Here is a 14,832-nt window from a genome sequence, read left to right on the forward strand (position 1 = left end):
TGCTGGCGGTGGCCTCCTGGGAAGCTGGGCTGGTGCTGGCAGTGGCCTCCTGGGCAGCTGGGCTGGTGGTGGCGGTGGCCTCCTGGGCAGCTGGGCTGGTGCTGGTGGTGGCCTCCTGGCCAGCTGGGCTTGTGCTGGCGGTGGCCTCCTGGCCAGCTGGGCTGGTGCTGGCAGTTGCCTCCTGGGCAGCTGGGCTGGTGCTGGCAGTGGCCTCCTGGGCAGCTGGGGTGGTGGTGGCGGTGGCCTCCTGGGCAGCTGGGCTTGTGCTGGCGGTGGCCTCCTGGGCAGCCGGGCTGGTACTGGCGGTGGCCTCCTGGGCAGCTGGGATGATGGCGGTCTTCTCCGCCGTGCTGCTCTTCCCAGACTTGCTGACTTTCTTGTGCCCCTTCCCCACCTTGGAAGGTGTTGCAGCTGACTCCACACTCCCACCTTTACCCCTGGGAGCGGCTTTGGTGGCTGGAGTCTTCCCCCTCTCCCGTCGGGCACTGGCCAACTTCTGATGCTTCACAGGTGGGGGACTGTCTGTGCTGTGGCTCTGTGCCACACTGGCTGCCCTGGTGACCGGTGCACTCCAGATTCCGGTGACCACAGGCACCACTGGTCCCGGAGATGTTGTGGCTGAGGTGCTAGTTCGGGACCCAGGAGAAGGACGGGGTGGGGGAGGTGTGGGAAAGAGGTCAAGGTTGGACAGGAAACGTTTTTGGGACACACTGGGACGGGTAGCTGGAGGGGGTTTGGGATTGGAGGAAGAGGTAGTGAATGTAGGAGGTGTTTGCTGACTTTGGGTGAAGGTGCATGCGCTGGAGGCTGTCGTGAGGTGGATGGCTGTTGGGTGGGTGTATGCCTGCGTTTGTGTACCTTGGGAGGGGGCGTCACAGACACACTGGGAGAGGACTCAATATATTGTGTACATGAACATACACACATAGATATTGTCAAGATTGTTATAAATTAATGTACTTTAAAAGGTGCAGTTTAAGAGAAGTTATGTTTACAAAACCAAACCTAAAAACTACTGAAATTCAGCAGTTGAGCTCCACAATACATGATTCCAAAACAGTGCTCATTAATTCCCATTTCATGTGACAAATCCAAATACAGATATCCTAATCTTCCAGTTTGAGATTACATATCTTGGTAAAATCCAAAATCACATAAATTTTAACCATCTCCTGATCTTCCACTTTGGAGTCACGTGGAGCTCCTGTCATGCTCCATGACTGAACCCGACCAAGAGGAGCAAGATGGCCGCTGCTACTGCAGAGGGAAGAGGCTGGGCCGAGTGACTTCGTGGTGGAGCTGTCTCGGAGGTGCAGTAACCATCACGTCTTTCCACCTCTCTGTACCACTTCACTGGTAAACTATCCAAGGCACCCTTCCCGGTGAGAGCAACACGCTCGGAGACGGAAGAGACGAGCGAGATGTAAGACACGGAATGGTGGCCCCAGGACCCGAAGGAGCCGAAAGTAGCCGCATTTAGTAATTATTTGGGGTCACCGGTGCGAGAACAACGGGGAAAGCTCCCCAGAGGTCCTTTATACCATAGCCTGAGTACGGCTTTCAGTGCCACTGGATGGTGTTGGCCCAGCTCTCCAGGCTACACTGACGAGGACGAAAGGTGTGAACTCCACAGAGATACAGCAGTTGAGGCGGGGGGACGCAGGAGAGGCAGCATGACACGTATTAGTAATGGTGAGGACGCTGCAAGGATCTTCAAGGGCCCATAAGGGGCATGCTTGCGGGCCCGGACTCATCGCTAATACCGCCCATTAAAATCAAACTGACGGCAGTTACTGGGGATTATATGTCCCCCTCCTTTTACATCATATCACATCTTTCCTGAAAACCAGTGGAGTACACTGGAGGGGAGGGTGGAGCTGGAGTAAGAACACCCGACTTTTTAACCATAGTTTGGGCCTGCTGAGAGACCAGTATTGTCGAGGTGTATTCTTTTACCCTCCCAGCCTTCCCGTCCAGGAACTCTCCGCATGCCTGTAAGCTGATTGGGGGCATTAAAGCCTTTGGGGGTCATTCCGACCCTGGCGGTCAGTGTTAAAGCGGCGGCCAACCCGCCAACAGGCTGGCGGTCCAAAAAATGGAATTCTGACCCTGGCGGGAACCGCCAACACAGGCAGCCGCTTTAACACTCCGACCGCCACGGCGGAACAAACAAACAGCGCGGCGGTCACCGCCAACAGCCAGGTGGCAGACAATGTACCGCCCACCCTATCACGACTCACCAATCCGCCACCTTTTCCGGGGCGGGAGCCCCGCCGATAAAAACACGGCGGAAACAGACATTTCCAATGGAAAACGCTCACCTCGACACACTCCGCGCGGAATCGGGACAGCATGGAACCGGAACTCCACATCCTCCCAGCCATTGCCTTCCTGCTCTTCTTCCAGGATCACGAACGTCGCCGCAGACGACAATGGTGAGTACTGCACCTACGACACAGGGGAGGGGGGAGGAGGAAAGGTTACGGGCACACACATACGCCACACACCCACCCCCACCCTCACCCCCACCGAAATATCTACACACCAATGCAGATTAAAAAGTCAGAGTGACACCCCCAAACCCCCAAAACAAAAATGCAAAGACAAAAGGCAATGATTGTAAAAATAGAACTATATTATAGCAACAATTAAGTATAGCGAACTTAGCAATATATAAAGAATTTTTACACATCTCGAACAATATATATACAAGTAGCAAAAGTCCGGCACAGTTTTGCAAAGTTCAAATGTCCGTGGGCCAATGTGCAGCAACACATGGGCAAAGCCCACACACGAGATCGAGTCCATTGGAGAGAACACTGCTGGGGCATCACAAAAATAAAATACTGGCACCTCAGGGGGAAAGGAAGGGGGGGCACCTTAGCCACATGAGTCCATGACGCCAGATCCACGAAGGGCCTCCATGCCCACTGTGCCATCCTGGGGAGTGCAAAGCCACAGTCTCTCAAGTCTCACAAGTGGGTGGATTGCCCACTGTGCCATCCTGGGGGGTGCAAAGCCACAGTCCATCAGGTGGATTACAGAGTCCACTGGTCATGGAGGAGGCATGGTGGGCAGAGTGCCTCGTGAAGCCCTGCCCGACACAGAACCGGGCCTGCCAATGGGCCAGCGGTGCTTGAGATGCGGGCCCAGCGGAGCGGTGCGTGAGATGAGGGCCCAGCGGAGCGGTGCTTGACAGGAGGGCCCAGCGGAGCGGTGCTTGACAGGAGGGCCCAGCGGAGCGGTGCTTGACAGGAGGGCCCAGCGGAGCTGTGCTTGACAGGAGGGCCCAGCGGAGCGGTGCTTGACAGGAGGGCCCAGCGGAGCGGTGCTTGACAGGAGGGCCCTGTTCAGCGGTGCTCCTCACGGCGGGGCCCTGTTCAGCGGTGCCTGTCTTGTGTTTCGAGTGAACCACACCTGGCCAATACTTCCCGCTCAGTCAGCCTCGGACCTTTCCGTTGCGGGGCCCTCCTGTGATGGAGTCCTGGGGCCCTGGGTCTCCTTCGATACCCCCAGAATGGGGCTGGTGAGGCCCTCATGGCCAGGTCGGCTGCTCCCTGCCTTTTGCGCTTTGCTGCCCTTGCCCTCCTTGGCAGACTCTCCGTGGCCCTTGGCTCCCTTACCCGATGTGGCAGGTGACGGTGCAAGGCTACCCTCCATGGGGGCAGGCGTATCAGGCCTGTCGCGCCTGCCCTTAAGTTTTTTGCTCCTCTTCCCAGGGGGGGGCTGGCTGTGCCTTTGCTGCTGGCCGATGTCCCTGCCCAAGGAAAGGGCGGACTCCAAAAACCAGGCACGACGTTCTTGGGAGTTGCTGGGCTGGTGGTGGCTGAGGTGTTTTCGGAACTCTTACGAGATGGAGGGGGTGGGTCAGGAGCAATGGGAAGGGTAGCTGGAGTGGGTATGGGAGTGGAGGAAGAGGATGTGGTTGTAGGAGAGTCAAGTCTGGTGTCTTTGGGTGCAGGTGCTTGGGCTGGAGGCTGACGTGAGGTGGATGGCTGTTGGTTGGGTGCCTGCCTGCGTTTGTGTGGGTTGGAAGCGGGGGTGACAGACACACTGGGAGAGGACACAGTGGACGTGTACATGGCAGTGGGGGTGGTGACTGCACGTGTGCGGACTGGTCTGGAGGGTGTGCTGGTGATGGGTGTACTGGCTGATGGTGGTGTGCATGCAGGTGTGAGTGTAGACGTCACAGGGAGGGAGGAGGGAGACGAGGAGGTGGGGGACACAGAGGAGGTAGTGGCTGTTGGCATGTCTGCATCTGTATGTTGCTTGTGTGAATGCTTGTGTGTTCTGTGGTGCTTATGTCTGGATGAGCTTCCCTTGGGTGTTGAGGTGTGTGCATTCTGGTCTGTAGGTGTGGATGGGATAGGCAGAGGAACAGGGGAGTGGGACTGGGTGGAGGGACTTAGAAGAGGGAGGCTGGAGACAGGGACAATCGCTGCCGTCAGTGCTGAGGCCAGAGCGTTGAACGATCGCTGATGGGCAGCCTGACCCGAATGAAGGCCCTCCAGGTATGCATTGCTTTGATGCACCTCCCTCTCCACACCCTGGATGGCATTCAAAAGGGTAGACTGCCCAACAATGATGGTCCTCAGGAGGTCAATGACCTCCTCACTGAGGGCAGCAGGGGTGACTGGGGAAGGGCCTGAGGTGCCTGGGGCGAAGGAGATGCCCACCTTCCTGGGTGAGCGGGCACGGGGCAAACGCTGAGGGGCTGCTGGGAGGGCGGAGCTGGTGCACTGGGTGGCGGCTGTACCTGTAGTATCGGTGGGCACGGATGTTGCCGCCACCGCAAGGGAGCTCCCATCCGAGGACGTGTTGGTGTCACTGACGTCTGCACGGGTCCCCGTGGTGGAGCCCCCCTCGCCCTCCGTCTCACTGGTCATGTCGGAGTCCGTTGCATGGCAATCCGGGGTCATGTGAGATGCAGCTCCCTCTTGCGCCGATGCCACTTCTCCTCCGCCTGATGATGCTAATGCACACATTCACAGAAAAACAAAGAAAATGGGGGGGGGGGAGAAATAAAGACAAGTTGAGTGCATGCATTGGGGACACTGTTGGCGGAGAGGACAGACACAGAAGCCCCCTGCACTACGCTGCGCACTTGGGGTACACTACTCATTCACTGGGACATGCCCTACAAGCCTATGGGCGACAACTGCCCACACAGAATACACAGGTCCATGAATAGCGTTACTAGGCACCCTACAGAGGTGGGGAGCGGGGGCACAGGACCATACCTCACGGAGGGGCCTAGCCTACAGAAATCGCCCTGGCCTATGGATACCCACAGCCCTCCTCCCCCACCTAAGCACCTCCACTGCGCGCAAATATAGCTGAATGTGCTGGTACTCACCCCCTTGTGTCTGCTGTGATGTCCTCAAGCGCCCATCTAAATCGGGGTAGGCCACCGCCAGGATCCGGGACATCAGGGGGGTCAAGGTACGACTGGCACCCCTCCTAGGTTGGGAGGCCATCCCCAGCAGAGCCTCGGCGGTCTTCCTGCTCCAGCGGCGGATGTCCTCCCACCTCTTGCGGCAGTGGGTGCCCCGTCTGTTGTGGACCCCCAGGGCCCGGACGTCCTTGGCGATGGCACGCCAAATATCGATCTTCTGATGGGCGCTGACCTATGTGACATGTACAGGGGGGGAGAAGAAACATCATCACTTTTCTGCATGCTCGATGTGAGTGGCCCCCCTCCCCAAACTTGCCATGTGGCACATGCTCTCATCTGTCGTGCCATGCATTCGCAATTCGCTCCCCTCCCCTCCATCGTACATCCACCCCACTCATCACAGGCATTGCCCACTATGCATTGGCCCCGTGTACTCACCTGTTGGTCTGGAGGACAGTAGAGTAGCGCATACTGGGGGAGGACCCCGTCCACGAGCTTCTCCAACTCTTCGGAACTGAAGGCGGGGGCCCTTTCCCCAGTCGCAGCAGCCATTGTCACTTCCAGACCGAGGTCACAGCAGCACTTGCAGTATAGGTCCTCTCCCGTGGATGCTCAGGTCTCGTGTGATTAAGCAGAGAGAAAATGGCGGTCACGCCCGCGGCGGTGCGTACCGCGGCAGTGCGTACCGCGACCGCCGGCGCACATCGTCATTGGCTCCTGAAACCCAGAGGGTTCAATGTTAACCAATGCTGCTTTGCGCCGCGGTCTTCGACCGCCTACCGCCACGGCGTGCCACACCAGCGCAATGACCTCACTTCACATTGTCACACTTCACAGGTCAGGCAGCCGCCATTTCAAGGGCCCACATGGCTTAATTCCTACTGCGTCACACATGGCTAGGCCTTGCATTGACACTCATACAAGCCATTCAATCCAGAGAGAATCGTGTACTGTGCAGGCTGTGGGAACTTACCTGTGGGTTGATTGACTCTGTGCTCCATGTTGTCCTTCCTAGGCACCGTCCGCTGGGACTTGCGAGGAGACGGAGGAATGTTCCCGTGTACAGACCGCTGGTGGACCTGTCGACAATGGAAGAACGACATGTCATACTCACCTACAGACTCAACAGTGCCACTATACAGGAACTGTGTGGCCAGCTGGAGCCAGACCTGATGTCACCCATCCACCAACCCACAGGGATTCCGCCTCTAGTGCTGTCAGTGCTCCATTTTTTGGCTAGTGGATCCTTTCAAACTACAGTGGCCATTTCATCTGGGATGTCTCAGCCTATGTTTTCCAGGGTATTGTCCAGAGTGTTGTCTGCCCTGATGAAATACATGCGGAGCTACATCATTTTCCCTGAGGTGGGTGACTTGCCTACAGTGAAGGGTGATTTCTATGCCCTTGGACACATTCCCAATATCATTGGTGCCATTGATGGTACCCATGTGGCTTTGGTCCCCCCAAAAGACAATGAACAGGTGTACAGGAACCGAAAAAGTTATCATTCGATGAATGTCCAGGTGGTCTGTTTGGCTGACCAGTACATCTCCCATTTAAATGCCACGTTCCCAGGGTCAGTGCATGACGCGTACGTCATGCGAAATAGCAGCATCCCTTATGTGATGGAACAGCTACAGAGACAGCGTGTGTGGCTAATTGGTGACTCTGGTTACCCCAACCTGCCTTGGCTATTGACCCCAGTGAGGAATCCCAGGACAAGGGCAGAGGAACGGTACAATGAGGCCCATGGGCGTACTAGGAGGGTGATTGAGCGGACCTTTGGCCTCCTGAAGGCCAGGTTTAGGTGCCTGCATATGACAGGTGGATCCCTCATGTACTCACCAAAGAAGGTGTGTCATATCATCGTGGCCTGCTGCATGCTTCACAACCTGGCTTTGCGACGCCAGGTGCCTTTCCTGCAGGAGGATGGTCCAGATGGTGGGGTTGTGGCCGCTGTGGAGCCTGCGGAGAGTGAAGAGGAGGAAGACGAAGAGGACGACACAGACAACAGGGACAGAGTGATACTGCAGTATTTTCAGTAACACACAGGTAAGAATCTACTCCTGCATTTTATTTTATCTGTAACAGTACTGGCTCTCTACTGTCTGACCTTTCACCCCAATGTATGGTAACTCTGTTGTGAATTTGCCTTCCTATTTCAGTGATCTGGTCCCCACGGAGTGTCCTCTGGTTTATTTCCCCATGGACTACCGCTGTGTGACACTGGTATGTTGTCATCACAATGTAATTTGACATTTTTGGTTGGTTATATCGAATACATTTGGTTTAAAAAAATAAATAGCAGACTCCTGATGGTTTTTGTGCAATAGTTGTGTTTATTGAAGTGCAAAAATTGGTGTATAGTTCAAAAAGGGTGATGGGTGATGGTGGAGGCATGTCCATGGCAGAGTCCAGACTCTCGTTCGCACAGGTGCATTATCCATATGCCTGTGGAAGGTGGAGCAGGGGCAGTTCAAGGGGGACAGGGTGAACAAGTGGGACAGTGGGATGACATCCGGGGGGATCCGTGCATGGCGAGGGTCTTGACATCCTACTCTGTCTTCTTCCTAGGTCTCAGGCCTTTCTTGCGGGGTGGTTCATGTTCTGCAGGGGGTGGGGTCCGGGTGGCCTGTTGCTGTTGTGTCGGGGCCTCCTGACCACTAGCGCCGGCGGAGGTGGTGGGCTGTTCTTCCTCCATGCTAGTGGCAGGGGCCCTTTGGGGGGCCACATGGTCCCGCAATGTGGTGACAATCTGGTTGAGTGCCACCACGATTGTACCCATTGCGGAACTGATGCTGCGCAGTTCTTCCCGGAACCCCATGTACTGGCCCTCCTGCATGGCCTGGATCTCCTGGAAACTGGCCAGGACCGTCGCCATCGTCTCTTGGGAGTGGTGGTACGCTCCCATGATGGTGGTGAGGGCCTCTTGGACAGTGGGTTCCCTAGGCCTGTCCTCCCTCTGTCGCACAGCAGCCCTCCCAGTTCCCCTTTGTTCCTGGGCCTCTGTCCCCTGGACGGTGTGCCCACTACCACTGCCCCCAGGTCCCTGTTGTTGTTGGGGTGGTGGGTTGCCCTGGGCGCCCTGTAGTGGTAGACACACCGCTGCTTGACCTGTCCTGGAGACAGAGGCATGGGCCCGCTGGGTGGGTGCTGTGCTGGGGTTTCCAGAGGGGGGTAGGTCTGCTGTGGCCTGTGGCTGCCTGAGGGGAACCGACTGTCTAGAGGTCTCCGATGGTCCGGGCTGGTCATCAGGTTCTAGGTCGACAGAGCTGCTGTCATCACTGGGGGCCTGTTCTGGGGGCGGGATGGACATTTCTGGACCCTCCGGGCCGGTGTGTTGGCGTTCGGGTCCTGCAGGGGTAAAAGAGTATGGTTATTGCTTCTGTGTGTGCCATGGCGTGCGATTTGTGGGTGCCCTTGTCCCCCAGTGCTGGCATTCCCTTGTGGGAGGAGTTGTCAGGGTGGTTTGGGGGGGGGGATGGGTATGTGCAGTGGTCATGCTTAGGTGATGGGTGTCCATGGTTTGTGTTGGCATTCAGGGGTTGGTGTTGGTTTGGGTGGGTTGTGCTGGGGAGACATTAGCAGGGAGGATATGTGCTGGGGGGTTGGGGGTGAGGGTGGGGGTGTGGGTTGGCATGCTGGTGGTTGGGGGGGGTGAAGTAGTTGAGATTAGACTTACCAGAGTCCATTCCTCCGCCTACTCCAGCGAGGCCCTCAGGATGCAGGATGTTCAAGACCTCTTGCTCCCATGCTGTGAATTCGGGTGGAGTGGGTGGGGGTCCGCCGCCAGTCTTCTGCACAGCGATGTTGTGTCTTGACACCATCGTCCGCACCTTCCCCCGTAGGTCGTTCCAGCGCTTTCGGATGTCTTCCCGATTTCTGGGATGCTGTCCCACAGCGTTGACCCTGTCGACGATCCTTTGCCATAGCTCCGCCTTCCTGGCTATTGTGGTGTGCTGCACCTGTGTGCCGAAGAGCTGGGGCTCTACCCTAATTATTTCCTCCACCATGACCCTGAGTTCTTGGTCCGAGAACCTGGGGTGTCTTTGGGGTGCCATGGGGTGGTGTGGATGAGGTGTGGGGTGGTGTTTGTGGTGATGAGTGTAGTGGTGTGTGGTGTTTTGTGCATAGATGTTGTGTGGGGGATGATGTTGGGTTCCTGTGTGTGTTGTGGTTTGCGTTCCCTGTGCTCTCTCTCTGTGTATTGCGCCTTGTCTCTGAATTTCGATTTGTAGGGGTTTGTGGGTGATGTGGGTGTTTGTTTTATATTGTATTGGGTGTGTGGGAGTGGTGTTTGTATGTGTATCAGGTGTGTGTATTTGTAATTGTCCAATGTGGCAGTGTTTTGTAAAGGTGTGTGTATTTTGAGCGCGGCGGTGTGTACCGCCAATGGGATACCGCGGTTGAAAGACCGCCGCGTGGATTCGTGGGTCGTAATGGCATGGGCGTATTTCTGTTGGCGTGACGGTGGAGGTTTGGTCATCTCCAGTTTATCGCTGATGTGGCGGCCTGCAGTCGAGGTCGGGTTTTTGGCGGTTTGGCAGTTGTGGGTCAGAATGACCCTGGCGGGTTACCGCGGCCGCGGTGGTGTTCTGGCGGTCTTCTGACCGGCGGTAACTGCCTTTTACCGCCAGGGTCAAAATGATCCCCTTTGTCCCCCTGACTTCTGGAGTGGCTATTGTCTGTGGCCTTACATCAGGAAGACTGAGGCTGAGGCAGGGAAAGCGGTGATGAGTGCGGAAGCCGATGAGACCAGTAACTGGAAATAAGGGGATTTGTTGGGAGGAAGCAGAGCATGATAGAACGGACTTGCATTATTATTATTTTTTGTTTCTTCAGTGAAAAGCCGCCAACGCAGGTGTGTGGAAATAGCTGGAAATTTGGAGGAGAGTGGAGTCAGTCAGAAGGGACTCAGATGGTGTGGAGGTGCAGAGGGAGGGATTTTGGAGGATTGTGGATGTTGGGGACTGTTTAAAGATCGAGACTGTGAATGGTATTGCTTGGCTCTCTCTGGCAAGATTGATACAATTGATACGAATTAAAAGTGCTATTTTTTTTCGTAAGGTCTCATAGCATAAGTGAAGGGGTGTGATAAGTGGTTGTGTATCTAAGAGAGAAGAAAATGTCCATTATGAGATGAAACATCCGCTATACCTCTCTCAGGCAACTCCAGACCAACAAGGCTGCTACAACTAAAAGCACTAAAACTCCCCCTAAGAAAAGAAAGTCGGCTCTTCAGGGGAATTTATTGAGACAATCTGATGGAGAAGGAGGTGGGCAATTAGGGACAGGAGGAGCAGGCCAGGACCTTCAGCAATCGTCTCTGGGTCTTATTGAGCTTACTTATCAAGGCTATACCCCCTCCGGGCTGGATCGTACCTCTGAGTCTCAGTTTACCCTGACGGCGGTCGAGACTTTAAATGGAATCTTCCCTCTTTGTCAAACTAATGGGCAAGGCGCGGAATCACAGTCTGAAAGCCAAGATAATCATAGTACCATTGCTATTTTTAATCTTAGTCCAGACCTCCCCTCACCAAAATCACCGGCCACTACTAGCCTTTCTGTTAATATGGAAACTACAGATCTTTCTAGGAAAAAACAATATCCTCTTTTTGTGCAGGGTAGTGGAAAAGGGGGGCGATCAAGTTGGCAGGAATAATGCCTCCCAGGACTCGGGCCATTTGGATTACCCCACTAATGACCCTTCACTTGGTACTGTGTTAAAGTGAACTGTAAGTGAAAGGTACACCCCCCAATCTGATTCTAACAACAGGTCTGGAGTTGAAGTGAATCACTTTATTCTGGAGCAAAATCCAGGGGTAGTCTCAGTGGGATTCCATGTTTGTCCTGGCCCTCCCGGCCCTGCATCTTCAATTGAAATAGAATTAATTCAGATACTCAGTGAGATTGGAGTATTGAAGATTTTGCAAGATGAAGCTAACAAGAAAATTAACGACCAGTTGGAACACATTAATTCTAGTATATCCCACCTTACACAGAGGGTTTCGGAGGCTGAACAAAGGGTCTCAGACCTCGAGGCTACGCAGACCCGTCAAGAGTCAGGGATGGTGCAATCACAGCTGGAATTGGAGGAGCTTCAGCTTAAACTTGATGATATGAAAAATAGATCACGACGTTCTAATCTGAGATTTGTTGGGATTCCGGAAGAACTTGAGGCAACATCTTCAATGACAGAAGTAATATCTGATCTCATCTATATATGCTTCCGGAAAAAGCGGACTCCAGGACTGCGAGCCCCGAGGCGGGAGGGTCTTGTGTTTTAAATACGCAGAAATATAAGGCAATGCTAAAATGGTTGATATCATTTAATCCCGATGTCATTTATTTACAAGAAACCCATCTAAAGAGTAATAGCCCCAAAATATATATTCCAAAACATTACTCAGCAGCTCTATTTGCCTCCTCTGGGTTGGCAGTCAGAGGGGTGGCGATATATTTTAGTAACAGAGTCGACTGGATTATGAAAAAGGTCATTAGAGACCCCAAGGGGAGGTGGATCTGGCTCAAAGTCTTACAGTCAGGAACTCAAGTTAATCTGGTTAATTATTATGGGCCAGTTGTGGATGAAGTAGAGTCACTAATGCAACTCTATCATATAGCAATGAGTGCCATGGGCCCTTTTATTATTGGAGGGGATTTTAATTATATTCAAAATATTAAAATAGATACCTCTAATCAGGTGAAAAGGCAACTAAAACCTAAAACTAAAAGACTTTTGAATATAATAAAAAGTGATTTCCAGGTAGTAGACCCCTGGCGAGAAGAGCACCCTGTAGCTACTCAATATACTTCCTTTTCACATCGATACAAAACTGCCTCCCGGAAAGACTTTTTTTTTAATGTCTCAAATGTTGAAGAAAGTCATCTCGGATATACAGGCAAATGCTTTTTCTGACCATTCAGTGGTCATGTTAACGACAGAACTGGAGCCAGCTAGCAAAGAAAGACCCAGATGGCAGCTTGATAGATCTTCGCTTAGTAATCAGCAGTGAGTCACAGACATGAGTAAATTCATACAGGAGTTCTTCCAGCTCAATCAGAATTCTGCATCTCTGTTCAATATATGGGAGGCATTTAAAGCTACAGTCAGGGGCCAAATTATTGCTTTTCAAGTATCACAGTCTCTTCAGTAAGAGCTTCAAATTAAAAAACTTCAGATGGCAATAGACAAGGCGACAGATTATTGTATGAAAACAGGAGGGCAGGAAGCAGCAAGGCGTAATCTTAATCAAATTAAGGCTAAAATAAAAGATTTTTTTATTCTTGAAGAAGTATCTTGCTCGAGGGCTTATCAGCAGCAGGTTTATGAAGAAAATCAACAGATAGGTAAACACTTGGCTTGGACCACTCGCTTAAACCACAAAAAAACAGACAATACATCAAATTCAGGATCCAGAGACTAGCGCTATCGATACTGACGACTAGGATATTGCTCGAGTATTTATGTCACATTACTCTAGAATTTATGAGATTGATTACGCAGTTTCACTCGCACAGTTAGATCAGTATTACAAGTCTATCACATCACCTAAAATCTCGTTAAAAGTTCAAAACCATATAGCACAGAAGATTACGTCATCTGATATTAAGGGAGCTATCCAGAGAATGCCAAGTGCTAAAGCTTGCGGTGGTGATGGCTTTCCAGTAGAATTCTATAAAACCTTCTGTGAAGAGCTTGCACCGCTTCTAACGGTATTATGTAATGCAATACTTGAAGGAGCAGAAATACCCCCAACGTTCAAAGAATCAACAATAGTCTGTTTTTAAAAAAAAGATAAAAATCCACTGTAACCTGATGCATCTTGTCCAATCAGTCTGCTGAATGCAGATTATAACATTTTAACAATGGTCTGGGCTATCGGGATCTCACCAGTTGCGCAACAATTAATACATAAAGACCAGAATTGTTTTGGAGCTAGCAGGCTGATGATATCCAATACAAACTTTTTAATACAGAAAATGGAGTATTTCTCGGTCAATATAGTCCCTGCGGTAATGATAATGCTAGATGTTGAGATAGCCTTTGATCTAGTTAATTGGGGAGCCTTGTTATAATGCCTAACCAAATTTGGTTTCCCTTTGCAATTTACTTTGATGATAAGGCAGTTGTATCAGGGTGCTCATGCCAGAATTGTTATTAATTCAAAGGTTAGACGCACTATTCAGATTAAAAGACGTACTAGACAGGGATGTCCTCTCTCCCCTATACTCTTTGCCTTTTTTATTGAACCTATCGCTCAGATAATACGTAGTTCAAAGGAAATCATGTCACCAATAGCAGAAATGCCCAATATTAAGCTCTTCGCTGATTACATCATTTTATACTTAAAACCAGAGATTGATAATATCCAAAGAGTACTGGATAAGATTAATGAGTTCACTGAAATAGGGGGATACAAGATCAATGAAAGCAAAACTGAGGTTCTTTTTTTTAACCCAGGAACAGAGAATCTTCCTTATACTATGCAGCAGCAAGCTAATTCATCTGAACCCATTGGGTATTTGGGAATTTATGTCACCAAGAATTATGGACATTTGTTTAACCTTAATTATGTTAGGGTGTTTGCAAAAGTACAAGCACTTTGGACAGATGGATAGTTCTCCCGTTGACTCTGATAGGGAGAGTCTCCTTAATCAAATTGTCAATTTTCTCGCTTTTTCTTTTTTTATTCAATAACGTATTGCAGGATATATTGGCAGGACTTTTGGCTATCGTAGGAACCATGGAAATATTTTTGGTCAATAGAATGATCGCAGAATCAGCAATAAGTCTCCCTGCATTCATTAAAACTACGAAACTCCCACAAAAAACGGTGATAGCCTAATGGAATAGCAAAGAGCTTAAAGAGATTGGGGACTTTATTTTAAGAAACAGATACATCACTTGGGACGAGGTCGAAACTAGGCTCGGGATACAGCAACTAGACTCTTTTTGAGCTTTTTCCAGATCTCCCATTTTCTTAGTTCTAATATACCCTGGGAAAGTACCCCTGAACACCCGACATGGAGGGCTGTAATCAGAAGTAAAGTATTTGATACATGAATTGGTACAGATTGTTAGTTGATCGACCTGTCTTGGCAATAATTACATATTTCAGGGATAATATCTTCAGAACAACACAATGTTTAATATCTAATGAATGGAGAATTATTTTGGAAATGGGCTATAAATCTTTGAGGGCAGCTAACTATAAAAGAATGTATTTTCTTTCCACATGGATGGCTTTTTACACTCCTAAAAAGATACACAAAATGTTTCTGGCAGTTCCTGATCAATGCTTTCGTTGCCATCAGGAGGGGCGGGGGAACTGGCTACATATTTTTTGAGACTGTCCCAAATAAACTACATTCTGGTTGGAAATAGAGAAAGTAATAATTAATAGCTCCAACTCAAGGATGGAGCTAGATCCAAG

Source organism: Pleurodeles waltl, chromosome 9 (assembly GCF_031143425.1).
Source record: "Pleurodeles waltl isolate 20211129_DDA chromosome 9, aPleWal1.hap1.20221129, whole genome shotgun sequence".
Taxonomy (NCBI): domain Eukaryota; kingdom Metazoa; phylum Chordata; class Amphibia; order Caudata; family Salamandridae; genus Pleurodeles; species Pleurodeles waltl.